This window comes from Leptinotarsa decemlineata, unplaced genomic scaffold (assembly GCF_025532065.1).
Source record: "Leptinotarsa decemlineata unplaced genomic scaffold, Ldec_3_MD MMD2_tig00026299_RagTag_RagTag, whole genome shotgun sequence".
In the NCBI taxonomy this organism is placed as follows: domain Eukaryota; kingdom Metazoa; phylum Arthropoda; class Insecta; order Coleoptera; family Chrysomelidae; genus Leptinotarsa; species Leptinotarsa decemlineata.
In genome coordinates, this window is record NW_027412676.1 from 11,563,428 (window position 1) to 11,591,044 (window position 27,617).

Genomic DNA, 27,617 nt, shown 5'->3' on the forward strand with positions numbered 1-27,617 from the left:
ATCGAGAAACGTGTCTTACCTACAGGAGCCCGAGACTTTGCAAACTCATAATATTTCGAATCTCCTAGTAATTGTCTTAATAAATTTTCAATTTTTTTTAAACTAAGTTTTCGAATTCTAATACATTATTGGCGCAGTTGGAAAGATCTACAGGGAAACTAAAACTACTGTTGTTACTTTCTCTATATTTGAGAGGAATTTCTAAATGTTCTCCAATCAATTAGTTTCATGAGATCAATATTGAGATATTGATCAGAACATTTAAACCAGTCACATCATCGAAATAATCGTGAAAATCAAATAAAATAATATCAATATCATAATTTCTATTGAATTTTGGAAAACATGGAACAAGAGCTCTATATCTGATGTTTTTACTACCTAAAGTTGTTTTCGAAATAGTGTTCGAATGATAAACTGTGTTTGGACACAAATTTTCTATTACTGTCGTATTATAGATTTAGTGTTACCTGTGTCGATCAAGAGCTTCGATTTGGGATTTTGAATTTTTATGTAAGGAAGAGCGTTATTTGAAAAGACATTCAATTCTTCCATGTCAGGTTTTCATTTTGGTTTTCTCCCTTATAAAGCCTAGTTCTCGTAAGTTCTTCATCTAAGCTGTATTCGGAAAAACTTTGGCGAAGAGCATTTTTCGCTTTCGCTATTCCCACTAATTTTTTTTCGATGCATTCAAGTATATGTTTTTGAAAAGCAGCATCTCTAGATATGGCACAATCGTTTAACATATTTTGACAACGTGTTATGAATTTATTACGAGTATTACGATCCCCATTTGAAAAAGGTTCCAGTCGACCTTCTGAAGTTCTACTGGAGGCATGTTTGGAATGTTTTGGTTATTCTCTTCGACTGACAGATTATTCAATAGTTGCAAAATGTTTTCAATATCGTTCATGAAGTTTTGACTTTGATTAATAGAATTCAGTTTCTATCGATCGACAACGATTCAACTTTCAAATTCAGTATACCTATTTATTATTATAATTGGATATTTTTGCAAGTAAATCTAATGTCAATATCCAATATTCAGTTGGAATTAACGTCACTACTCTATTTTTCCCAAAGTCCTTGATAAGAGGGTTTAGGAAAGTCGAAAAGGAATTTCGCACTTACAGTTTGGTAATTGTAGTCTCCTGGTTCCTTTTCAGATCCTTTTTTCTGCAGAGAGCTCCTTCGATCCCTTAGATCCTCGCTGAAGACGTTGAAACTTCAAAGTCACGATTTCCGGCACAATGCAAATGTTCCTTTTCACGACCGTTAGAAACCTACCGACAGCGCCAATTATGTATGTGTAATCGATTTCTTTTTTCAAAAAAAGTTTTCGATTTCCAATACATAATTCGTAAGTTTTGATTGATGGAGATAACATTGTGTGTCGCAATTTATTATCAGTAAACGAAAAATTGACTATATTTTTCTTCGAAATTCAACAAGTGAGATTTATTCAATCATTTATTCAGGCTGTTTAGCCTAACTACAGGGTGAAATTATACGAAAATATCAATTAATTAATTCAATATTGATTGACGAAAACTGTTTTTAGATAAAGTCCAGTCCAATGATGTTAAGACACCAATTTGATTAGCCGTCGAAGCATGCATTAAATTCAAGTGACGAAAGTGTGCGTCGCTGTAGTGCATTAAACAGCAACGATAAAGTTGCAGGATAATCTATTCTATCGTTTAAAATTTGAAACCAAATTATTATAATAGTCACGGCTTTGCTGCAGAGATGCAAGTACTCACTTCGTTTTTACACTCTCACCAGAATGATAGAGGATAATCCTAAATAGTTAGGAGGAAAGTGATGTTTCAAAAAGTCGTTGTTCTCCACTTTACTCACGTCTTTGATAATTCAAATGTCAGTTTTCAAAATCGGTGTATAATTCAAAAGGGTGCATATCCTGAATAAGATCTAGAAGTGATTTTGGATTGGAGTGAAAGTAACCAGGTTCAATTCAATGCCACAAAAAACCAGGCATCGGTTTTCTTGAAGAAGATAAATGTCTCCTAACCGGATATAATAATGTCAGGTCAGAGAATTTTGCTATCTGCTTCGATTAGTTTGTTGGGGGTTAAAAGGGACACCAATATGTCTTGGCACAAACACGTCTCTAGAATTACAAAGGCTGCTTCTCAAAAGCTTGGAACACTGTCCCAAACCAGAAAACTGTACACACTTTTGTAACTTTTGAAGCTTCATGAAGCTTAGATCAGACCTTCTTTGGAGTGTTGTTCTCATGTATGGAGCTCTGCCCCCAATCATACCCAGAAAAGAGCTATCCGTCTGATTAATGACTTTAGCATTACATGCAACCTTGATATCCTGTTCGAGTGAATTGGCACATTTGATTCCACTAAGAGCGGTACATATCAGAAATACACGACGGGCTGTGGCTACTCATCGTTTCGAAGTTCAACTCAGTACACCTCGAACTTCAATGTGTAAAAACTCCTTCATCTGAAGAACTGCATTCATGTGGAATAATTATGTGGAGAACGTTTTTTCAAACCACAAGCTACTTTCGCAAAGGCACCGCTCTGAGAGCACCTTGGGAATTTTTTTGTAGTGCTGCTAAGTCTTCTCGGTCACCCGATTAGAGGGTTATGATTTTAGAAGTAATTTGAGAACAGAAATATTTCGCTTGCACCCCTTAGTCGTACAAAAACCTGCGAGGACGAATCAATCATGCATGTATTTTGTGAAGAGCCACCGCAAGATGAAAGGTGTAACAATAGTTTCGAGACTACGTGTACTATTGTGTATTCATCCAGGAGAATGAAAAAAAACCTCATCTGTAATGCTCAACTCACCTGCTTTCCCAAAACCTTCACACCTCAGTGGTTCAATTAATGCAACTTAATTCTTTGGAAAGAGAGGAAATAAATATTACTGGAGTTTTTTCCCAACACCAAACCGTTATTTTAACACTTCGACACGTGACAAATCGTAGTAGTTCAGGGAGTTATTGACAACCCTAGATGACACACTCAATGAATTGAAGGATTTTCACATATAGTAAGTGGCCATACTTGAAGACCGGCTTCAAATCAAATTATCTAACTGGTCTGAACAATTTATCCAGGCCAGTTTTAACTCACAGTAAGTTAATGGACTGACAATTATAAGAAAACAACTACTCTCTTGGCAAATAACACGAAGGCCTTGAATTATAACAGGTGTCAGTTTAGGATTCACCACAGAAGCAATTCCTGGATATGCTTTTTTCGATACAACTGCCGGAATCGATTTTCAATTATTGTAACGGGCATGTTGAAGATCGGTTCCGAGCTATTTGGTCTTTTATCAGTGATACATGGAGTCGATGATTTTACATGGCTGAAGCGAACGACAATCAACGTATTTGTCATTGCCCCATCTACCAGTAGACAAACCAACCACACATCCGAATAGCCCTTCGTGGTATTAGCCAGTGAAGTAGTTTTTTTCTGAGAGGTGTCAGTCCATTAACCTACTGTGTAGATGGGTGGGTTGGAATTGGCCTGAACGAATTGTTCAGGTAATAATTTGGTGATAATTTGAATCAAAGGATATTTGGAAAGCACCTATGAAGCGAAACCTCAGCGAAATACATTCTATCCACTAAATCTCATTTCCTCAAGACGCTAATTTGGTTGGTGAAACGGGCGTCGAGACGAGTATTGAATTTGTGGTGTTGTGGGAAGGGCTCGTTTTGAATTCATTATATCAACTATACTGAATGTTGGAGTAGAATTATCATACATCTCTGCAACATCTTTCGATTGGGAGATTCTGCGATAAAATTCTCGTGGTTTTAGAGTACTAGCTTGTCGTCAGTTTGATCGTCTGAGTATTCCAATCAGTATTATTCTATCGTGCCTTGGGTTCAGTGCCGGTTGCTGCCGCAACCGTGTGAGAGTATCTTTGAATTTTTTTATGATTACCGGAGCCGGCGGACGGCGACTCTCGGTGGTAGTCTCTGGTATTGCTTCGGAGGCCTCATGTGATTATCCTTCTCGCGGAATCTGGGATCGTCTCTGTTCGGTTGTCGTGGAGATCATGCAGCACTGGGATACGGTGTGTCCGAATTCGCTTGAAGTTCTTTTGATTGGCTTCCAGGTTGTGCTGTGGTCTTTTTTAGTAATAATTTCCAAACGTTTCAACTGCAACTGCGGCAGTCATCTTCAGTGAGGTGGTCGAAGTACTCTTGACGTATCAACTGAATCTTTCAGTCAAGAAGAGTACTGAAAGTTGACACGTCAACAGGAAGTTCCAGTTGATACGTCAGTTAGGGTACTTCGACCACACCACTACCGATGACTGCCGCAGTTGCAGTTGAAACGTTTGGAGAATATAACCAAAAAAGACCACATCAAAACGTGGAAGCTAATCAAAACATTGACGCCAGCCGTGGAAGCTTACATTCCTTTATTTGGTAAAGATGTTTTCGGCGTGGTTTGTCAAGAGTGAATCCATATACTAAGTTTCAGCTCTCGATAATGTCACCTCACAAACCACAAGAGGGGACTAAATCATCTGTCGGTAACAAATAAGACAGATGGGTATCCGCGGCTAAGCTAAACAGTGGAGACGGGAGTGGGTTAAACAACTTAGCAAATTTCAAATAGATCTTAATGGGCGCCAGGTAAATTTAATCCTCCAGATACCCTAAGTAACTCACAATATCAATAACTTACCAATTAATATTGGAAATAAAAGATAAAAATCCCCAATATGATTTATTCAGTAATCCTAACTTACATGGATTAACCAACAACGCTTCTAAGACAACAATGCAATATTCACACTACTACGCGATGTTCAAATGTCCATACAAGAGCGCGGTGTATCTAACCACGAATTCAATCAGCCATAAATTACGGTAGTAACGACGCTCAAAAAAACTACAATACGTCGAGTAAAACTACCACGAAAATTGAGTAGGTGAAATCGTAAATACTAGTATCGGATGGTAAGACAAACTCGTTTGCGTCGCGTGAGCTCAGGCGTAGGCGCATCGGTGTCAATCAGCAATCGTGAAAGGAAGAATATACCTCAATTTCCGTTTCACAAATATCTATGTCAATCAGGTATCAATAACAAACTCTTCATCAATAAACGATAAACAAACACTATATCAACAGGTATCAATAAACATAAGGGCAACAATTATTCAAATATCTCAGTATATCACAAATATTCAATTAAATCAATTATAACTTGCGTGCTCCTTTTGGGCCACCCGGTATATGGTGTTAGGCTACCCTGTAGTATGGCGGAGATGGATCACCCTGTAGCACCGGAGATGGATCACCCTGTAGCACCACCAAGATAGATCACCCTGTAGTACGGCGGAGATGGATCACCCTGTAGCACCACCAAGATAGATCACCCTGTAGGGCACGACAAGCTGGACCAGTAATGGATCACCAAATAAGATCCAGAAAGAAAATAAAGGAAAACAGGAAGAGAAACAGGAAGAAAAGCAGGAAGAAAAACAGGAAGGAAAAGCAGGAAGAAAAACAGGAAGAAAAACAGGAAGAAAAACAGGAAGGAAAAGCAGGAAGAAAAACAGGAAGAAAAACCCTACGGAAGAAAATTCTCAATCAGAATCAGATGAAACAAGGTGAGATTCAACCCCCATTCAATAGGACTATTTGACTAATCAATACCCCTGGTATATTTTCATCAAGCAAAGTAGCAAGATAACAAGAGTATATTTTTGGGTGCCCTGTATAACCATATGATCCGTAAAAATCAAGAAAATTGAATGAGTGTTGAAACCTCTCTTCAATACTAATATTCAGTTGAGATATAACGATGGAACCAGAAATTACTAAAATCATTTAAAACACATTTAATGGTAAAATTCTTACCCTGGCCAAGGGGTTTTCTATACGATTCTTCGTGTGCGGTGTTCTGCACGGAAGTCCTGCTGGGACTTGATGAGTGACTGAGGGCCTTCTGTTTCTTATGAATCTAGAGACGAGAAACGAAGGTTGTAGAATTGAAGAAGTGATATCATAGCTAAGATCACATGAGAGATGCGACAGTGATTCAGACATACCTAATTTCGGAAATCCTTCCACCTGGCACGAGTTCGGTATCCACCACAAATCCTCAAAAGAGCTTAAGTTTCCGACTGCAAATATCCACACCAAAATGACCAATCAGTCTTCCACTATACAATCCTGACTTGTAGAAATAATCCCCGTGAAGGATGGCACAAATACAACCAAATATATCCTACAATCAGTCTGATGATACCCTTTGAACTCCGAACCAAGCTCACCGAAGGCTAACTTCCAAATACTAAGAGAATGCCACATCTGACAGCTAACCAGTTGTTGCCACAGTGCATCCAATCTACACTACAAGCACCAAGGGGGCGCTGTGCACAACATCATAAATCTAACAATTCCTCCACAGCCACTTGATACATCATCAACAAGTCCATGACCCATCAAAACTCCTTCTCAAAGCAATGCAACCCTAAAACAACCCTTGACAACTTGAGTAACCGATCAATCCCTCACCCGTGAACAACTGTAGAACTAGTTCGGTGTAAGTCGACGGAACGACACTACGAAAGTTCGGCAGATGTCAACCAACAGCTGTCTCTTAACCTTGTTTACGAATATTTACAAAATATATTGTTCCAACCTATTTTCAACTATTTACCAATCCTTATTCATGCGATGGAATAGAAACATATAAGGTAAGTCGCCATAACCTTCCCTTTCAGTACAAATATTAGAGCATTCATATTATGCAGAATATTTACCGAAAATATCAAACAGTATTCAGAAACCCAGAGGTAACTAATATTGTTTTTCAGGCGATATGGCTCTAATATGTCAGTAAACCTTCTGGAAGTGATGAATAACAATCTATGCAAGAAATATTCTCGGAAAGGTATAGGGAATAAGGCAGACAACGGCTGAAAAAAATGATAGGTGAAGAAAACTGAGAAACAAACAATAACAACTATTTCAACCTAGCGAGGAATTTCGGATCTCCAATGTCGATTGGCAATAGGAGAACGCGTAAGTACTGGTCAAAGCAGTTAGTCAGGGAGCATACATTTATTCTTATACATTTCAGGTATGGTTTTCTATGGAACGGAAGATTCCCATTACTATGATGTTAAATGAATAAAATGAACTTGTAACTGAATTACATTGTTAATATCCTCTGAATAAAGATCTTAAAAGGAAAGGTAGTGGTTTTGAAAGGTCACATAAGAGCAGTTTGATCTAGTGCTAAATTGAAACGTAACAACTTCTTTGAAAATGTAGGTCGGGCACACTGACAAACCAGATGTGTCCCTAGCTGTGACGAAAAGTTCGTCATCAATAAATGACAATTCTGTCGATTCCATAGTAAATAAACGAACAATATCTACAATATTTACAAGTAAATTTAGACCGTTACAATTCCCCCCTTGCCTCAAGAAAATTTACTAGCGTAAATTTTCATCAGCGCTAGCTGACTTTAGGTCTTTCGCATTCCATATCCCCTTATAATTACCGTCTTCATCTCTTAATTCATATGTCCACGGGGATACCCTTTTTTTTTTTCAATATCAATGTTCCGTAGTGGTATCAATAGAATGCACAAAGGTTACATACATTATCAAAAACGTCAATATTACAGTTACCCTTAACAAGGACATGTCAACAATCACAAATTTACGTTTTCATGTATATATAAAAACATCAATACTATAGTTCAATAAAATAATGATAAAAACTTTAAAAACAAGCTTTTACTTAAGTGCCCTTCTCGTCTAATTTGATTGCCATCGTCAGAGAATGCCGCATCTCTTGAACAGTTCCTGTAGCAATTTCTCTAACTCTAACCTCATACACGAGCTCATCTTGACTCAAACGTTTCACTAGCATTTTGCGGGACATGATAACAATCCCAATGAGACACAAAAAAAAATATTAAAAAAAAAAGATCCAAAAAAAAAATTTTCAAATTTATCAAAAAATTTTTTTTTTCCAAATTTATAAAAAAAAACTATGAAGACGTTGTTTTAACGCGGCCCCACGTTGGGCGCCAAAATGTCACCTCACAAACCACAAGAGGGGACTAAATCATCTGTCGGTAACAAATAAGACAGATGGGTATCCGCGGCTAAGCTAAACAGTGGAGACGGGAGTGGGTTAAACAACTTAGCAAATTTCAAATAGATCTTAATGGGCGCCAGGTAAATTTAATCCTCCAGATACCCTAAGTAACTCACAATATCAATAACTTACCAATTAATATTGGAAATAAAAGATAAAAATCCCCAATATGATTTATTCAGTAATCCTAACTTACATGGATTAACCAACAACGCTTCTAAGACAACAATGCAATATTCACACTACTACGCGATGTTCAAATGTCCATACAAGAGCGCGGTGTATCTAACCACGAATTCAATCAGCCATAAATTACGGTAGTAACGACGCTCAAAAAAACTACAATACGTCGAGTAAAACTACCACGAAAATTGAGTAGGTGAAATCGTAAATACTAGTATCGGATGGTAAGACAAACTCGTTTGCGTCGCGTGAGCTCAGGCGTAGGCGCATCGGTGTCAATCAGCAATCGTGAAAGGAAGAATATACCTCAATTTCCGTTTCACAAATATCTATGTCAATCAGGTATCAATAACAAACTCTTCATCAATAAACGATAAACAAACACTATATCAACAGGTATCAATAAACATAAGGGCAACAATTATTCAAATATCTCAGTATATCACAAATATTCAATTAAATCAATTATAACTTGCGTGCTCCTTTTGGGCCACCCGGTATATGGTGTTAGGCTACCCTGTAGTATGGCGGAGATGGATCACCCTGTAGCACCGGAGATGGATCACCCTGTAGCACCACCAAGATAGATCACCCTGTAGTACGGCGGAGATGGATCACCCTGTAGCACCACCAAGATAGATCACCCTGTAGGGCACGACAAGCTGGACCAGTAATGGATCACCAAATAAGATCCAGAAAGAAAATAAAGGAAAACAGGAAGAGAAACAGGAAGAAAAGCAGGAAGAAAAACAGGAAGGAAAAGCAGGAAGAAAAACAGGAAGAAAAACAGGAAGAAAAACAGGAAGGAAAAGCAGGAAGAAAAACAGGAAGAAAAACCCTACGGAAGAAAATTCTCAATCAGAATCAGATGAAACAAGGTGAGATTCAACCCCCATTCAATAGGACTATTTGACTAATCAATACCCCTGGTATATTTTCATCAAGCAAAGTAGCAAGATAACAAGAGTATATTTTTGGGTGCCCTGTATAACCATATGATCCGTAAAAATCAAGAAAATTGAATGAGTGTTGAAACCTCTCTTCAATACTAATATTCAGTTGAGATATAACGATGGAACCAGAAATTACTAAAATCATTTAAAACACATTTAATGGTAAAATTCTTACCCTGGCCAAGGGGTTTTCTATACGATTCTTCGTGTGCGGTGTTCTGCACGGAAGTCCTGCTGGGACTTGATGAGTGACTGAGGGCCTTCTGTTTCTTATGAATCTAGAGACGAGAAACGAAGGTTGTAGAATTGAAGAAGTGATATCATAGCTAAGATCACATGAGAGATGCGACAGTGATTCAGACATACCTAATTTCGGAAATCCTTCCACCTGGCACGAGTTCGGTATCCACCACAAATCCTCAAAAGAGCTTAAGTTTCCGACTGCAAATATCCACACCAAAATGACCAATCAGTCTTCCACTATACAATCCTGACTTGTAGAAATAATCCCCGTGAAGGATGGCACAAATACAACCAAATATATCCTACAATCAGTCTGATGATACCCTTTGAACTCCGAACCAAGCTCACCGAAGGCTAACTTCCAAATACTAAGAGAATGCCACATCTGACAGCTAACCAGTTGTTGCCACAGTGCATCCAATCTACACTACAAGCACCAAGGGGGCGCTGTGCACAACATCATAAATCTAACAATTCCTCCACAGCCACTTGATACATCATCAACAAGTCCATGACCCATCAAAACTCCTTCTCAAAGCAATGCAACCCTAAAACAACCCTTGACAACTTGAGTAACCGATCAATCCCTCACCCGTGAACAACTGTAGAACTAGTTCGGTGTAAGTCGACGGAACGACACTACGAAAGTTCGGCAGATGTCAACCAACAGCTGTCTCTTAACCTTGTTTACGAATATTTACAAAATATATTGTTCCAACCTATTTTCAACTATTTACCAATCCTTATTCATGCGATGGAATAGAAACATATAAGGTAAGTCGCCATAACCTTCCCTTTCAGTACAAATATTAGAGCATTCATATTATGCAGAATATTTACCGAAAATATCAAACAGTATTCAGAAACCCAGAGGTAACTAATATTGTTTTTCAGGCGATATGGCTCTAATATGTCAGTAAACCTTCTGGAAGTGATGAATAACAATCTATGCAAGAAATATTCTCGGAAAGGTATAGGGAATAAGGCAGACAACGGCTGAAAAAAATGATAGGTGAAGAAAACTGAGAAACAAACAATAACAACTATTTCAACCTAGCGAGGAATTTCGGATCTCCAATGTCGATTGGCAATAGGAGAACGCGTAAGTACTGGTCAAAGCAGTTAGTCAGGGAGCATACATTTATTCTTATACATTTCAGGTATGGTTTTCTATGGAACGGAAGATTCCCATTACTATGATGTTAAATGAATAAAATGAACTTGTAACTGAATTACATTGTTAATATCCTCTGAATAAAGATCTTAAAAGGAAAGGTAGTGGTTTTGAAAGGTCACATAAGAGCAGTTTGATCTAGTGCTAAATTGAAACGTAACAACTTCTTTGAAAATGTAGGTCGGGCACACTGACAAACCAGATGTGTCCCTAGCTGTGACGAAAAGTTCGTCATCAATAAATGACAATTCTGTCGATTCCATAGTAAATAAACGAACAATATCTACAATATTTACAAGTAAATTTAGACCGTTACAATAATTGTAACGATTGGGTATGTACCTATCTGAGATAGTCCATGCAGAAACATACAGAGTTCATATGTTTCTGCGCACTGACCCCAGACAGTGAAGGCATACAGGGAGGTGGAAAGTAGGTTCGTCTTGATTTGGAGCAGTTCCACTTGGAGATCCACGTTACTTTTGCGTCCAGTGATGGGGTAAGGGTTGTGTTGGGCGGTGTAGTGTTGTGTTTCGCCAGCACCAACCTTGGTGCTGGCTTTCACCTCCAGGTGAAAAAGTATCCCTGATGCTAATCTTTCAGAGGCTGGCCCAATTCTTTTATCTGTCGACTTGGTTTTGCATTATCCTGTGACTAGTGGATCTTGCCGGTAGAGCTGTGTCGTACGCGTGGAGGGCCACCTTAATGAAGTTGTTCTCTGGTTCGGTCACGTCTGCTGTGTACGTCGAAAAGATATGTGAAGAGAAACTGCGGCTTGTGGGACTGCTGCTTCTATAAATCACCTTAGAAAAGTTCCTGTCCTATATTGTCCTAGATTGGCATCGTCGGTCTACTAGAAAAGTAACGATAAATCACAGAATGGTGTATTCTTCTTGTTTATTCAAAAGTAGTTATCTTGGCCACAACTCTATTGAGCCAGACTCTGTTGAACGCTTTAGAGAAGTCTAGAAATAATGCTCTGGTGTGAAATCCTTCGCCAAGTTGAAAGAGTTTTCTTGCAAAGTTACTGAATAAAATGAATATAAAAATCAAATAGATCGAAAACATGTAAAAAATTGAAAATTGTTGAGAAAACTGGATGAGTTACATAGAACCATATGAATTGTAATTTTCAAACCGTTTTCTCAACTTTGATTGTCTGTCAACTGTCGTGTCAAAAATGTAAAATGTTATTTTGTCTGCCTTCATCTCACACTATACTATTTTAATGTCTTGTCTTGGTGTTTCAACATTTTTTTGGATACATGTATCTATGCATCAAAGTAAGAATATGAAGTTGGTGTGACTTGAAGCATCTTGAGAATGTTTTCTGAATGCGATGATCAGATAAAGAAGTGACTTAAACTTATTTAATCTCAGTGAATAGCACGCTGATACAAATGGTTTGGGGGGAACTGTAGGTTTTTATGTGAATAATCACTTAACATGTTCTGCCTTGCACTCTGATTTTAGTGAACAATTTGAACAGCTATGGGTGTCCTTGAAATTCAAACATAAAACTGTTGTAGTTGGAGTTGTCTATCGTCCACCATCAGCTAATATAATAAATTCTCTTAATGAATTAGAAGAGGCCGTAGTTGATTTACTTCCAGGAAGTGATTCATTCATTATTTTAGGAGATCTCAATATAGATTTATTAGTTTCCGATGAAAAATGTCAATTATTCAATAATTTATTAGACTCATACAGTTTGGTACAATCTCCAATCAGGGTAACAGAAGTCAGCCAAACTCTCATAGACGTTCTTGTTGTGAATAACTTACAGCACATTTTGTCCTCAGATGTTATTGATATTGATGGTGTTTCCAATCATTTTGCTATCATTCTTGAGGTTGATATACCCAAAACAAAATATGAAAAGTTTGTTTGTTACCGTGATTTCAGAAATCTTGAAGTAAACTCCTTCAAAGAAGATTTATTTCAAGTAAATTGGGGTAGTATTTATCTTTTAGATGATGTTGATGACATTCTTTCCTTCTTAAATGATAACTTAATACAAATGTTCAATACTCATATTCCTAATCGCACAATTAGAGCTACTAAGCCGCCCAAAACCTGAATAACGTACAATATAAAACCAATGCTTGAACTAAAACACAAAGCATTCCAACGATACAAGAGAATGAGAACACCAATATCATGGGAATACTATAAAGAATTGCGTAATTATGTATCTAGTGCTATCCGCTGTGAAAAAACTGTATATCTCAATTATGTGCTTAGACAGAAGAATTCTAAGGCAACATGGAATACTCTTAAATCTCTTGAAGTACTTCGAGATAATAAAACTCCGGCTATTCCGCCGTTTTTGAAAAATTTTAATGATCTGAATGAACATTTCGTTAATATACCAATATTTAAAAAAACCGCCAGTCAAATAGCTGTATGCGAAACATATTACAATCCTGAATATGAACCAGAGTTTATTTTTCATAATGTAAACTCGTATGAAGTGAATAAGCACTTTAATAAAATCAGTAGTAATGCTATGAGCTCTGATGAAATCACAATTCGTATGTGGGATTTAGTTTTGTCCCATTTATTGGAATACATAACATATATCTTCAACTTCGCCATTGAGACTAGTAAATTTCCCTCTCAATGGAAACATGATAGAGTTAGGCCATTAGCAAAATGTAACGATAGACCTATAGGTATTCTTTCTGCCATCTCAAAAGTCTTTGAAATGATTATTAAAGAACAACTCTCAGATTACGTTGAACGAAAAAACCTTATTAACTCCGTTCAGTCTGAATTTCGCCCTCTATATAGCACTACTACGGCTCTGAGTCTCGTCACTGACGACATATTCAAATCACTTGATGAAGGAAATTTCACATGTCTCCTAATGCTTGATTACAGTAAAGCATTCAAAACCTTGGATCCTTCTTTATTGTCCATAAAACTCAAGTGCTTTGGTTTCTCCGATAATGCAGTATCACTTATGAATAGCTATCTCTCCGGAAGGACCCAATCAACTTACCTTGATGGTAACCAATCAACAATAATATCAAAAAAATTTGAATTTCACTAGTTCGGACTTTCATTGTCTACTATATAAAAAATGATTTGAAATCCCTGAAACAAGTAAAGAAGAATAATTGAAAAAGAATAGTTGAAAATAACAATTATATTAAGCAACAATAAACCTGAAATGAAATGATGGTGAAATAACCTACAAGTAAAAATATAATAATTGAATAAATAAAAATTAAAGGAATGAAAAAAGAAAATAATAAAAAAATAATAAAAAAATAAAAAAGTAAAAAAGTGTAGAGATTCCAAGTCACATTAGTTCACGACGTTTCGATTGTTGGTATCTACAATCCTCTTCGGATGATGACTGGACTGATTCCTCCGAGAGATGACTATTTTATAGGTCGACTATAAAATAGTCATCTCTCGGAGGAATCAGTCCAGTCATCACCCGAAGACGATTGTAGATACCAACAATCGAAACGTCGTGAACTAACGTGACTTGGAATCTCTATACTTTTTTATTTTTTTATTATTTTCTTTTTTCATTCCTTTAATTTTTATTTATTCAATTATTATATTTTTACTTGTAAGTTATTTCACTATCATTCCATTTCAGGTTTATTGTTGCTTAATATAATTGTTATTTTCAACTATTATTTTTTAATTATTCTTTTTTACTTGTTTCAGGGATTTCAAATCATTTTTTGTATAGTAGACAATGGAAGTCCTAACCAGTGGAATTCATCACGAAACATTGTCAATCACCTTCAAACAAACATCAAAAAAATTTGATGTACCGCACAAGGTTCAGTCCTGAAACCGCTCCTTTTTGCAATTTATAATAGTGACTTCCATGAATTTGTTAGTTTTGGTAAAATACATCATTACGCTGATGATACTCAATTGTACACTTCATTCAGCTTTAAAAATATTACACCTGCTAATGAAAATATTAACAGAAACCTCAAAACTCTATATGATGTATTCTGTGCACATAATCTTACTATCAATCCAAAGAAATCCCAGGTCATGTTACTTGGTCCCAAAAGTTAAAGAAATATTGTGTGTGAGTCATTGTCGATCCGTATCAAGAATAACATAATACCTTCTGTGAATGAATGTGAAAATCTGGGCTTGTGGTTAGATACAGACATGAGATTCACGAAGCATGTAAGTCATCTGTGTGAAACGTCATTCAATGTATTAAGACAACTTTATCCAAGTAGACACCTTTTATCAAAAAGTCTGAAGTTGAATCTCTCTTATTTTTTCAAGATTAGCTTACTGCGATTGTATCTATGGACCCGCCTTACCACAATTAGATGTGATGCGACTCCAGCGAATACAAAATAGTTGCGTCAGATTTTTCTACAGTAATCGAAAGTATGATCACATAAGTCCGTCCTTTCGAGATTCTGGCTGGCTTTCACTCACATATCTGAGAACATTCCATTTGCTTAGTTTCACGCATAGAATTTTTGTTTCGGGATATCCGCCTTACTTACGTGAAAGACTAGTTGCACTATCACACAGTGGCACTTCTCGTGATAGGCATACTTTGCTCATTCCCAGGCATTTCACAGCAATATTTACTAGAAGTTTCTCCTACAATGCGGCAAAGTTGTATAACACCATCCCTACAGACTTTAAATAAAGTTCATTGGGAAACTTTAAGAAAAGATTGAAAGACATGTTTCTTACACGACAGTGATAGGGCACGACATATGCAAAAGATTTTGATAATTTCTCACATATCCGAATATTATACAAAATATTAAAAATACATACCAATCGAGGTAGGGTTTAAAAGCAGCTCTCATAGCTGAACTCCGCCTATTCATCATTTCTTTGAATTTTATTCAATTTGTACTTATTATTGCGATGAATAAAGACATATTATTAGTATTATTATTATTAGATAAGAAATGGCTGAAATCAAGAATTGCAATCCGTACTTATCGGAGTGGCAGTTCACTTACAGGAGTTTATTTTAGTTCAAAATTAAATAAGTTAAAGTCGTTCCACTACTTTCAGAGAGTTCTCCTGAATTTCTGGAATGTAGTAATAGGAAACATTAGGTATTACAATTTCTTTGTTCTGTGCAAAATAAAATCCACAACAATAACCACGCAAAAAATTATTTACGTAAAGAGCTGAATATCTTCCCTAACGAAGTGAATTCTAATGAGAATTTGCAACAACACGAAAGCATTTCCCTGCAAATGAGCAAAAAATTCCTAGGTCCACTTTTCTTAATTAACGAGGTCTCGATAGAGACGCAAGTAAATGATTACTGTATGCACAAAGCCGGAGATAATTAATTTGCACAGGTGACTGTATCATCCCCGTAGACATCATCATTTGCAGTGGACCGAATGAATATGGAAACTTCAAGTAATTTGGCAAAAACGAAACCATTTTGATTTGTGCTTATTGCTTAGTGGAATATATTCTTTCCGGCAGCCGCCTTCAGCTTCAGTATGGATGTATTGCAGATGACGATGGTAACGAAACACTAAAGAGAATCACCAATGGTTGCATAATTAATACGCATGAGAGAGTTTTTGTAATAATAAATATAGCAAGTACCGGCTTCTGTTCGAAGTTCGGTGTGAATCTAGTAGAACGCAGGTAACCAGCCCATCCAGCTTTCGCTGCAAGATCAGGACGTTGCCCATATTAGCGAGATCTTCGAAGCCTTTTATAATGTGAGTCCATTCCTATCCTTATTATCCTCATACCGTTTCCTTTAAGTACTTTTTTTGCCAGCTTGGGAACTGTGTTTGCTCTTTATATACGATTCGCTGTCAAAGTTCAGTCAATTTGTGTGAGAATAATAGAAAACGGAGTTCATTAAAGGCAAAGTTAAATATATTCTCTAAGTATGTGGATGATGTGAAGGGGAAGTCAGACATTTCCGACCTTGATATCATTTAACTAAAAGATAGATTAGAAAAAATTTAACAAACTATGATTAAATTTGATCTAATTCAAAATGTCATTGAGTGTTCGACAGATGAGTTAGAAAGTGAAATTTCCGAAAGACAGTCATTTGAATACTCTTTTCATAACCTCACTTCAATTGCAAAGAAAATTATAAAATATTTTGAAATTCTTTCTAATCATTATAATATCTCTTCTCATTCCTCAATTCTTTCTCAGCCATTGGCGAATAATTCTATTTCAAACCAAAACTTCAATGTCAAATTACCTACTATAAGTTTACTTACATTTACTGGGGAGTATGCAAATTGGTTGGAGTTTCGCGATACTTATGAAACTTTAATTCACCAAAATGTAAGTATAACTGACTTTCAGAAGTTTCATTATCTTCGATCGGCTTTGGCTGGAGGCTCGACTCAGGTTATAGGTTCTCTTGAATTTACATCAAAAAACAATGCAGTGGCGTGGAAAGCTATGCTTGAGCGCTTTAATATTAATAGAATACTATAGTTCAGAATCATGTCAAGGCTTTATTTAATATGGAGTCTTTGAATAGGGAATCAGCAGATGGCATAAGAAAATGTATGGATACTGTTTCAAAACATATGCGAGCGTTGGAACAGCTTGAACAACCTACGGATAAATGGAATACACTAATAATTTATTTAGTGACAACAAAATTCGATTCCTCTACACTACGCGATTGGGAGGAATATAAAGCGAATAACAATTTACCGGCATTAAATGACCTCAAAATATTTTTAAAATCACGAGCTGATTGATTAGAAACTTTAGAGGTAAATAAACTTGAAAAATCGGCTAAAGCCAAAATATCTAAAAATTCCGCTGCAACCGATAAAAATAAGTTCAAATGTAAAGTTTGCAGCAAAGAACATTACACACAAAATTGTTTTCGATTTTTGCAATTGCCGGTTGACAAGAGATTAGAGAAAACAAAAACTTTAAAATTGTGTTTAAATTGTCTACGACCCGGACATAATAGCTATATTTGTCGTCGGGTAACTTGCAGAAAATGCAACTTGAAGCATCATACTTTATTACATTTTGAAAAACATTGTGTCAAATGTTTTCGCACTAAACCAATAGGGATACAGCCACTCATGTGTCAATTGCCTGCGTCTCGTCTACAGCCAGCTCCGCCTTTTAATACTACTGGAATTGATTACGCGGGTCCTATTTTGGTCAAAGATCGTAAACGTCGAGGATCAAAACTCAATAAGTGTTATATAGGACTCTTTATTTGTTTTGCCATAAAGGCGATTCATTCAGAATTGATTTCAGACTTAACCAAATATTCTTTTCTGATGGCATTCAGAAGGTTCATGGTTGATGAAGGAAGATAATTTACCTCCTTTGAGATGGAAGTTGGGACGCATTATTTATCTATATCCCGGAAAGGACGGTGTCAGCAGAGTCGCTACGAACAAAACATCATTTGGTAATATCAAGAGATCTTATGCAAAGTTATGTCCACTTCCAGATTCTGATTCCAGTTAGATGTTGGAGGAATACGTGAGGCCTTCCAAGGCGGGGGGCATGTTTGAGAATTTGAAGAAATAAACATTTATTTTGTTCCCTTTTTTAATATTTTTTGTTACGTCAATGTTTATTGAAATAATTGAAAAACGTCACGTAATTGTCAAAATAATTAAATTTGGAATTGTACAACATTCACGAAATGAAAACAGTTTTAGACGCTATAAGAAGCCCAGTTTCTTAGTAGAACGTAAGCGGTTCAGACTTTAGCTTTTCAATAACATAATTTGGTAGCAGAGCGTCGCTATCGCAATAAAAACATAACATTTTCCAAATGCAAATGCGCCACTGTTGTCAGCTATAATATCCCAAGGACATTGATAACTAACGAAATAATTTTATCACAGTTTTCGAAAGCACGTTATTTGGTAACATCCCGACGCCGAAGGCGGAGGGATGTTACCTAAAATAACGTGCTTGAGGAAGTTGTGATAAAATTATGAGTTATTTATCAATGTTCGAGGGATATTCGGTGAGAAAATTTTTTGCAATTCGAACAAAATTATTTATTGAACACACAGTTATTAAAAGAACAATTCGTATAATGATATTCCGTTGATCTTGCTGTATTTGCCTCGGTTACTGCATAGGTGTTTCCACGCATACTATTGATTATTTGGTTATGATGTTCCTGAGCTTGTTTTGCGTTTAGTGGGATCTGTTTGTAAATTTCTTCGTGCTGCGTCGCGTGCATTCCGCGCTTGTTTGAATGCAACACTTTTAAAGGGGTCTAGCATGATATTATACTCCTTGTAATACTTTTCTTGTAATACTTTTCTTGTTATATTCCATACGGTTTTAACAGTAGCCTCCTTAAACTCTGTGCTATCCTTTTCTCTCATATTAATCGCCCAATCCTTGAGTATTAATGCAAGCTCTTCGAGAGTACGATTTCCATCCAATTCATATTTTCTGGCGTCACAAAACTCCATAAATATTTTCCAAGTGTATTTTTTACTATTGACAGTATTTTTTGGTGTATTTTCTTCAATGATTTTGTCAATTGCCGCATCATTTTGAACACCAAAGCGAGGAAGTGACATTTTCGAAATAAATTGAATTACTGAAATGTCAAACAACTTTATTGTGTTGGTTGCTTAGCAATGTCATGACATAAGTGATAACTACCCGTGAAAACTATCCATGGGTAGTTATCAGTGTAATGATGGTTTCATTGGTTATTTCGAGACACATGACTAGACAAATTTGATAGGATAATTTTTTTGGCAAAAAATTTTCAATGAAGTCGCCCCGGCGCGCCAATTAATATTTTTGTTGTTTCATAATTTCATGATTTGTATTAGTTTTTTTTTTAATATATTTAAGAACCATATTACAATTTTAAAATCATCGCAGAGTCCATATATACTTCACTGCGTTCTTTGGCGATAATTTTAGTTTTATTTCATTGTATTCCATGGCCAACATAGAATTTCAAAATGTGTTCTAATAATTTTGACCCTTGCCATTAATAATTATTTTTCACGAGAACTTGAAGAGGACTAATCAATACAACTTTTGCCTCAAGAACAATATATACTACTTCTCTTGAATAAATTTCAAAACCCGAAGAAACTAAAATGAAACGATTGCAATAAAAACTCTTTCTGAAGATGAGCATTCTTAGAACAAACATAGGAAATTTTTTCAGATATAAATTAGAATGATAAACTTTTTCGAAACAAAGAATTTCACATGAATGTTGAATCACACGAAGGAAAGGAATTCTTTCAAAAACAACTCTCATATGAATTAAAAAGGGTATAAATAGATAAATAAATAGATAAATAGTTCTTAGTGCTTCATTATGTAGATGAGACAGTTTATATATTTATAAGATTATAAGATGAGTCAATTTGAAAAACTGACACACATTGCAAACAATCATATACATACTGAGATATAAGTATGCAAACAATCACATACATACTGAGATATAAGTAAAATAAATAAAAAAGATAAATAAACAATAAGTTATGGTGTATACGTCACAATCTGTTTAATCTGTTTTTTCGTTAACTAGCTGTCGCACCCCTACGAACTACAACCCCCAGAAGTCAAAATGTGTGCGAGCTGAGGATTAACGAGGTCTTACATTTTAACGTGTGATTCCTAACACGGGTTGGACGATAGCAAGTGAAGATCGATCGTTCAGACTAGGGTTTGAACCACCGACCAACACGGCAGTCAATTCGAGTGAGTGAAAGTGATCTAACATTACTTACTTCAAGTATGAATTCATCCACAGTCTAATTTGCTTGAAACACTTTCAATTGTTTTTTAAAGGCTTGAGGTGCAAGTGTCTTCATATCGCTCAGCATTATATTGATGAGGCGGATACCAGCAAACAAAGGAGAATTTTTATACTTTGCGTGTTAGTGTTTTTGGGTGGTAAGCATATGGTTATTCCTAGTATGCTAATTGTGGACTTCCGGTCTAGAGTCTAGTTGCCTTTTTTTTCATAGATATATGTCAATGTTTTTAGAATGAACATACAAGCAACAGTTATTACTTTATTTTGAAGAAAAATCTCTTTACATGACGTTTTGTAATCTAAATTGAAAATCAGCCTCAATAATGATTTCTGTTTCATGAAAATTCTGTTCCCTTCAGTTGCTAGACCCCAAAGAGCAATGTTATTGTGAAAATTGACAAAATGAACTGATATAAGTGCTTAAGTGTATAATTCATCCATAAGAGATTTAATGACATAATACGACGGAATCAATTTCCTGGACGTGAATTCTATATGTTCTTCCCAAGTGAAATGTGAGTCAACTATTTTTCCCAAGATTTTTTTTGAGCCTGTTAATACCAAGGATTCATTCTGGAAAATCAAATTGGAATCATGTAGGCTTCGAGATGAATTTGCGAATTCCATACCGACAGTTTTTTCAGCTTAACCATAAATCTATTCCTGTAGTACCAGTCATTAAATTAATATTAGGTTGATTTGACAAGACTATGCATTTCTTTCGCTGGTTTACTCGAAAGAATAATGAATATGTCGTCTTCGTACTGATATATCTCACCATTACTTATATTATTGGGTAGATCATTCACATATAATAGAAAAATTACTGGATCGAGAACACTGCCTTGAGGTGACCCAGTTGTTACAAGGAATTTATCGGACATTATCATTCTGCTTCTCCTCGAAATATCTATTTGTAAGGAAAGATACTATGAACTCATTTGTTTCCTCGGATACCAATATTGAATAGCTTATCTGATACGGAGTTGATAATCATGGTGTTGGAGGCTCTACTCAAATCGAAGAAAAAACCTACCACAACACTTTTTTATCCATTGAATCATGAACTTCTTGTACAAAGTTGGACGTTGCAATTTCTGTCGAGCGATTTTTTCTGAATCCGTGCTGGTACTTTGTCATTAGTTTGAATGTTTACAAGTAATCATTCATTCTGCCATATATAATTTTTTCAAGATTTTTTGAGAATATACTCATTATTGAATACTCAATACTCAATACTCAATAGTTCTCTATATTTTTACTGTCACAATTTTTATGTATAGAGACAAGGACCGCAATTATGGGCCACTTCTTCTTTGGTACTTATTATTTTGTCATTATAACTTAGTAACTATGCATTTGTTTTCCTAATTTTTTTTTGTGGTTATTTCAAAATACTCCAGAAAGTTTTGTTTTTGAATAATTTTTACTTGACGTATTTGATTTTCAACACTCTTCTTGTCAATTTTATAAGCGATATTACTATTTTCAGTTTTCTTGTCTCCTAAGGTGATTCATGTGCTTGAGATCGTCAATTATTCCCTTTAATCAAGTAGAAAGAGTGATGTCGTTATTTTGGTCTTGATATTTTTTATTTCTCATGGATTAAGGAAACACCAAAACACGAATGAAAATGTTTCCAAAAAACACTAATGGCTTCATTGGAATTGGCGAAGGTGGTGGCAGTAAAGTTTTTTCGGAATTATATGTTACTAGTTAGGAGATTCTTAAATTCAGCTATGGAGAGTTTGTTAATTTTGCTAAATTCATAAGTTTCTTAATTATTCTTAGTCTTTGTAGGAGTATATTGCGTATCAGTTTCCTTACTAATAATTTGACAATGGTGATCCGATAAGAGAAGATCAATGTTACTTAGGGTTGGTTAAGCTGTCTCCGTTAATGTTAGTCAGTACATAATATATGCTACTGATTCTTTCACGATCACCCCAATGTTCGATTCTTGTTGGTTCATTGACAAGAGATGTAAAACCGTATGATCCAATTATTCATACAAAACTATTGTATACATATTCCTTGTTAGACTACCAATGTTGAAGTCCCCACGCATAAACACATTTTGGAATGTTTCAATTGTCAGTAGAGAGGAAAGTTGTATAAGGAACAAGTTGACATTGCTATTTGGTGATTGGAAGAGATTAATTTTTGGATATAAAAAAAGTTTCGTCTTTCTATTTCTCCATCTTCATACAAAATTGTGGTAAACTTACAAAGGAATGGTGAAAGCAAGTGATTACGAAATAAACTCTTTAGAAAGATGTGTAGATCATGCGAAGAAATGACTTTCAGACGCACAGGAAAAAATACTTTCGAAAGAACTACCTTTATATGAACATTTTATTATACAAAAACACTTTTTCCTATTCAGTTCATACTCCAAATCGGATCGGATATCATTCACAGGATTGCTATTCACACAATATAATAAAGAGAAAAATTGTACTTACATGGAACACTGTCATTCTCAATGGCAAGCATCGATGTTTCAGAATGAAGTACTCGCCTATTAGGCACCAATCTGGATAACATTACGTCATATCACGAATTAGTTGAATCTACTCATGTCATCAATGACAGTAGGTACGTGATGACATTCATTCAAAAACTATCATATAATTTGATACGTACATTAAGTCAAACGAAAATCCCTTTATTACATTCCGTTTGTATTCCAAACATTCATTAAGAAATTGAAGCAGATATAATTCATAGGAATGCTACACAATGTGATATGTGAAAGATTACCCTTATAAAATAACCTTATAAGAACACTCACATTCTCACTGGTGTACTTCGAAGATTCGGGAAAAGACACTCGTCTAATGATTTCATCAGCACCGTTTCGGAGAACATCTCAAGACAAAGTCAATTCATGTCATGGTTATTGTCACGGTTAGTTAATTCTGGACACAGGAATTTCATTGAAATCGAAAAAAGTTCAGAAGAAATCACTCATTACTAGTCAAGGAATCCTTTGGTGACTACTGAGCAGAATGCAGAATGAAACAAAAAACTAAAATAATAGTCGGTGAATCATATGCCTAAAGATGTAAACTCAAAGAATCAGCATACATTTTTATATATCGTTAGAACTACATATCGAATAGTTGGGAGATATATTTCATGACTTCATCTGAAACAGATCAATTCTCATTTTTCCTGGATACTAGTTTTGGTGGGGAAAATGCTACCAAATCAGTCAAAAACCTTCATAACCATCTGTAATCAGATCAATGTGGTGAGGCAGCAGATGTTTCTTGCTACCAAGAAAGAAAAAACATCCAACTACACAAATTTTATCGAATTAAATAATAATGTGTACTGACGAAAGATGTATGGCAGGATTAGTTGAAAAGATTTTGTGAATAAATCTCTAAAACCTGAAGGTATAATATTAGCGCAAAACTAATCACCAGATAATTCTCAACATGACTTTTGAAATGACAATCACCGCAGATGCCGGCTCAGATTATATCACGCATGATATGTTAGGTTAGGTTCATTGTGGCTTACACCTATACACACTCGACCAAATAAACCCAGCTTATTACCGAAGCCGATTAGTTTGTATGGTGAGTAATCTTTCAAGTCAAATGGTAAGAGTAAGGCTCTGCCGAAGTCTAAAAACTTGATTCAATCCCCAGCGGGGCAGGCACAAAGTATATGCTCTGCTATATCATCATTTTCCAAACAGAGGCGACACACACTGTCTTCCGACAGTCCGAGTCTCTGCGTATGATGATTCAAATGACAGTGACCTGTAAGAAGGTCTGTCAAACATCGTAGTTCATCCCTGCTGTAGTCCAATAAATGTTTGGTATCAAGCTTCGAACGTTGAATAAAAAAACGCCTTGGCGTGAGCCAATCCTGGAAGATTCTGCCAGATGTACATAAATCTTTTTTCCATCCATGTGTTCAGTCTTTGTTTGGCAAAGCCTAAAGCAATGCCAATGACAGGTTCTGGTTTGATGACTCTGCTTGCAGCACCCTCCTTTGCAAGGGATTCAGCAGCCTCATTGCCATCTGTTAAGTCTTCCTATCGAGGAAAGTCGTTTTTGGCAATGATATAGCTGAAGATATAAATGGTGGATTTATGGATTATCTTTTGAGTATTTCAAATGATAGGAATAGTCAATATGTAGAAAGGTTGAGTGAAATTATCATTTGACTTCATAAAAATAAGGAGGTCTCCTCATCATACCATACCATCTCGCTAAAATCAATAATCAATAAGACTTTCGAAAGAATGATGTAGACCAGAGTGAAGCATTAGGATAGAATGAAATGGCATTCAGAATATAGAGGCTTATTGTCAAGCAGTCATATTAGTTTTTGACAGGGTTTGGGAACAACAGACTCTTTCATCAAAATAGTCATTGATATTCAATGTTCATACGAATGGAAATAAAGTATCATGAAAAATGATAATTGAAACTTTCTATGTTTTTTACCACTTTTATTTGGAACTTAGGTTACTGCAGTTTAGTGAGAACGGTTTGGGCAACATCGAATTGTAGGCTGGTAATTTATGACTGCAAAGGAATCCAATTGCTCGGAGAAAAAAGTGGAAGGAAAATCAATCGCTTTATTCAATATGAATAGTAATTTCGTGATACTTAGAAGCACATGATCTATATAAAAAATGAAAATGCAAAATTTCAGCTTTCCAAAGTACTGCTCTTCAATCGACTTTTTCGTTGGCAACAACTCAATGTGAGCTTTTTTCACTTTTGTGTCGACAAGTTTGTCAAACGGAGTCTCAATTCAATACCCCTGTTCAGCAATGAGAAGGAAGTTTTCTGTATGTCGCACAACTTTCTTTATGTCGGAATTTTTACAGAGTCAGTCATTATGTATCAAACCATGCTAGGTCATCTACATCTGATCCATTTTCGAAGACATTTTTTCTTACAGTCATACAACCGTGTGTAAGGAATCCCCTCTACGTGAAATTAACAGAATATCTAATGGTGACAGCTCCAATGCCACTGATTAGCAGCATCAATTTTTCATGGGTAGATACTCGCACTTGTATTGGTGTACTTTATTCGACCTGTAAGAATGCTGTCACAGCCAAGCTTCTCTGGATTGAGCATATAAAATATATAAAAAATCATTGTGAGAAAGGTAATAATTTGCTCGAGTGTGCATCGAAAAAGTTGATCCTGAAACTTTCCCCATCTTGAATAATCTGAAAGAACAATTCATTCAGGCCAGTCACAACTCCCTCCACTGTAGCTTTTTGGACTGACACCTATAAGAAAACAACTACTCCTCTGGCTAATACTACAGAGGGCGTTGAATTATATCCGACAGATGTCAGTGGAGAATTCTTCACTGAAGTTATTTCTGAATATGCTGTTGTCAATACAACTGCCGCAACAGATTTTCAATTTTTGGAACACACTTGCAGACCGGTTTTGGGCTGTTTGGTCACTCATCAGTGCAAGGTGGTATCTATCATCCACATAAAGTCGATAATTCCCAATAATTGAAAATCGTATTTCTTCAGAGTATCATTCCTAGGCTGAAGCGCACAAAGAACAACAAGTTTGCTATCGCCCCATATGCCTGTAAACGAGGTAACCATCCGCATATCCGAAATTGGCCCAATTCTTCGTATCAGGAGAGAAAACTTTTCACATCAGGGCGATCCCCAAATTAGTAGACCTACACGTATACAGGTTACATCCTGACACTACATCATTGCAAATGACAAATCTCTTGAAGCCTACTTTTCCTGAGGTAAAAGTTGAGAAATTAGAATCCAAAAACTCGAACATCTATGCATCCTTTAAAGTAACCATTCTGCAAGAAAATTTTAGTAAAGCAATGGATGCAAATATTTGGCCTATGAATACTTGTATAAGACGTTTTTTATTCCACAAGAACAGGAATCGGCAGACAGCAGATTGACATTCCAGCCGTCAATTCTATTCATCAACATTCAAACATTGAACAATGCTAAAATAAGTGAACTGGAATTGTTTTTGAATGATTTTAAGAATATAAAGCTAATATGTATGAATGAAACATGTGCTACAAGGAGCTCTATTTCAAATTTGAAAATACGTGATTTTCACTTAGTAAGTGCTTTTTGCCGAACTAACACTAAAGGGGGAGGAGTCGGCATTTGGTGTAGTCAGAGCTTCGTCGTTGAGGCGATTGATATGAGTGAGTTCTGTATAGAGGGTAGTTGCGAAGTGTGTGCCATATCATTTAAAAATAAGAAGAACCAAATGTACAACATCATTTGTTGTTATAGACCTCCAAGTGCAAAATACGAAGAACTTGAAACTCAGTTAGTTAGAATTATGGATAAGTATTATAAACCTGCTGTTAAATTTATCATTTGTGGTGACTTCAATTTAGATTATTTAAAATTAGGAAGTAACTATGTGAACTTTTCTAATGCTTTGCTTCAGTATAACTTCCGTAACTCAGTTTTTTGGCCAACCAGAGTGACGGACACAACAATCTCTTCTATTGATCATATATACTTGAATTTTCCGAATAAGGGATCTACATGTGTACTCGATTTTCCATTTTCAGACCATAGAATGATCTTGTCCGACATCGATTTTGGCATCACAGAGTCCCAAGTTGTAAAGTCCTTTTATGGTCGTTCATATAACGAACAGGCACTACAGGCTTTCAGAATCGATCTTCAGCAAGAGGATTGGTCGCAATTGTACAATATTATTGACTGTAATTCTGCATTTAATTATTTCCACGACATATTTCTTCACCACTTCAATATAGAATTTCCTCTATTGCTGCGTTTCAAAAAACATAAAACTAGAGACTGGGTGACCTCAGAGGTGAAATGCTCTAGCTTGAGATTGAGGGAATACTTCAACCTTCAAAAAATGTATCCGGAACTTAAAAAATCGTATTCGACTATGAAAAAGATGCACAAATTGCTCGTAAAAAACACCAAAAAACAATTCTATCAAGCTAGAATTGAGTCTAGTAGTAATTTATCAAAAGAAACATGGAAAATGGTATCTGAATTACAAGGTTCAATATTTAACAATATATCAAATTTTGAAATCATTACGTCTAGCGGTGTTGTAACTAAAGACCCCAACATTATTGCAAACGAATTCAATTCTTTTTTTATAGAAACTCCTAGGAAATTGGTCGAAGATTTAGAC

The 27,617-nt window shown here is 35.8% G+C and overlaps 1 protein-coding gene and 3 long non-coding RNA genes across 7 annotated transcripts in view; 2 read left to right on the top strand and 2 right to left on the bottom strand.

Annotated features, from left to right (window-relative positions):
• Positions 1-27,617, top strand: part of LOC111511253 (Diuretic hormone 44 receptor 2) — a 329,140-nt gene that overhangs the window by 289,742 nt on the left and 11,781 nt on the right. The window lies entirely within an intron of this gene.
• LOC141484908 (uncharacterized) lies at positions 4,727-6,200 on the bottom strand. Its single transcript, XR_012466877.1, has 2 exons — positions 6,068-6,200; positions 4,727-5,979 (listed from the first exon to the last, which is right to left on the bottom strand). It is a non-coding gene; the product is annotated as an uncharacterized lncRNA (long non-coding RNA).
• Positions 8,297-9,770, bottom strand: LOC141484909 (uncharacterized). Its single transcript, XR_012466878.1, has 2 exons — positions 9,638-9,770; positions 8,297-9,549 (listed from the first exon to the last, which is right to left on the bottom strand). It is a non-coding gene; the product is annotated as an uncharacterized lncRNA (long non-coding RNA).
• On the top strand, positions 10,172-10,974 carry LOC141484910 (uncharacterized). The gene is made up of 3 exons (XR_012466879.1): positions 10,172-10,288; positions 10,409-10,616; positions 10,675-10,974. It is a non-coding gene; the product is annotated as an uncharacterized lncRNA (long non-coding RNA).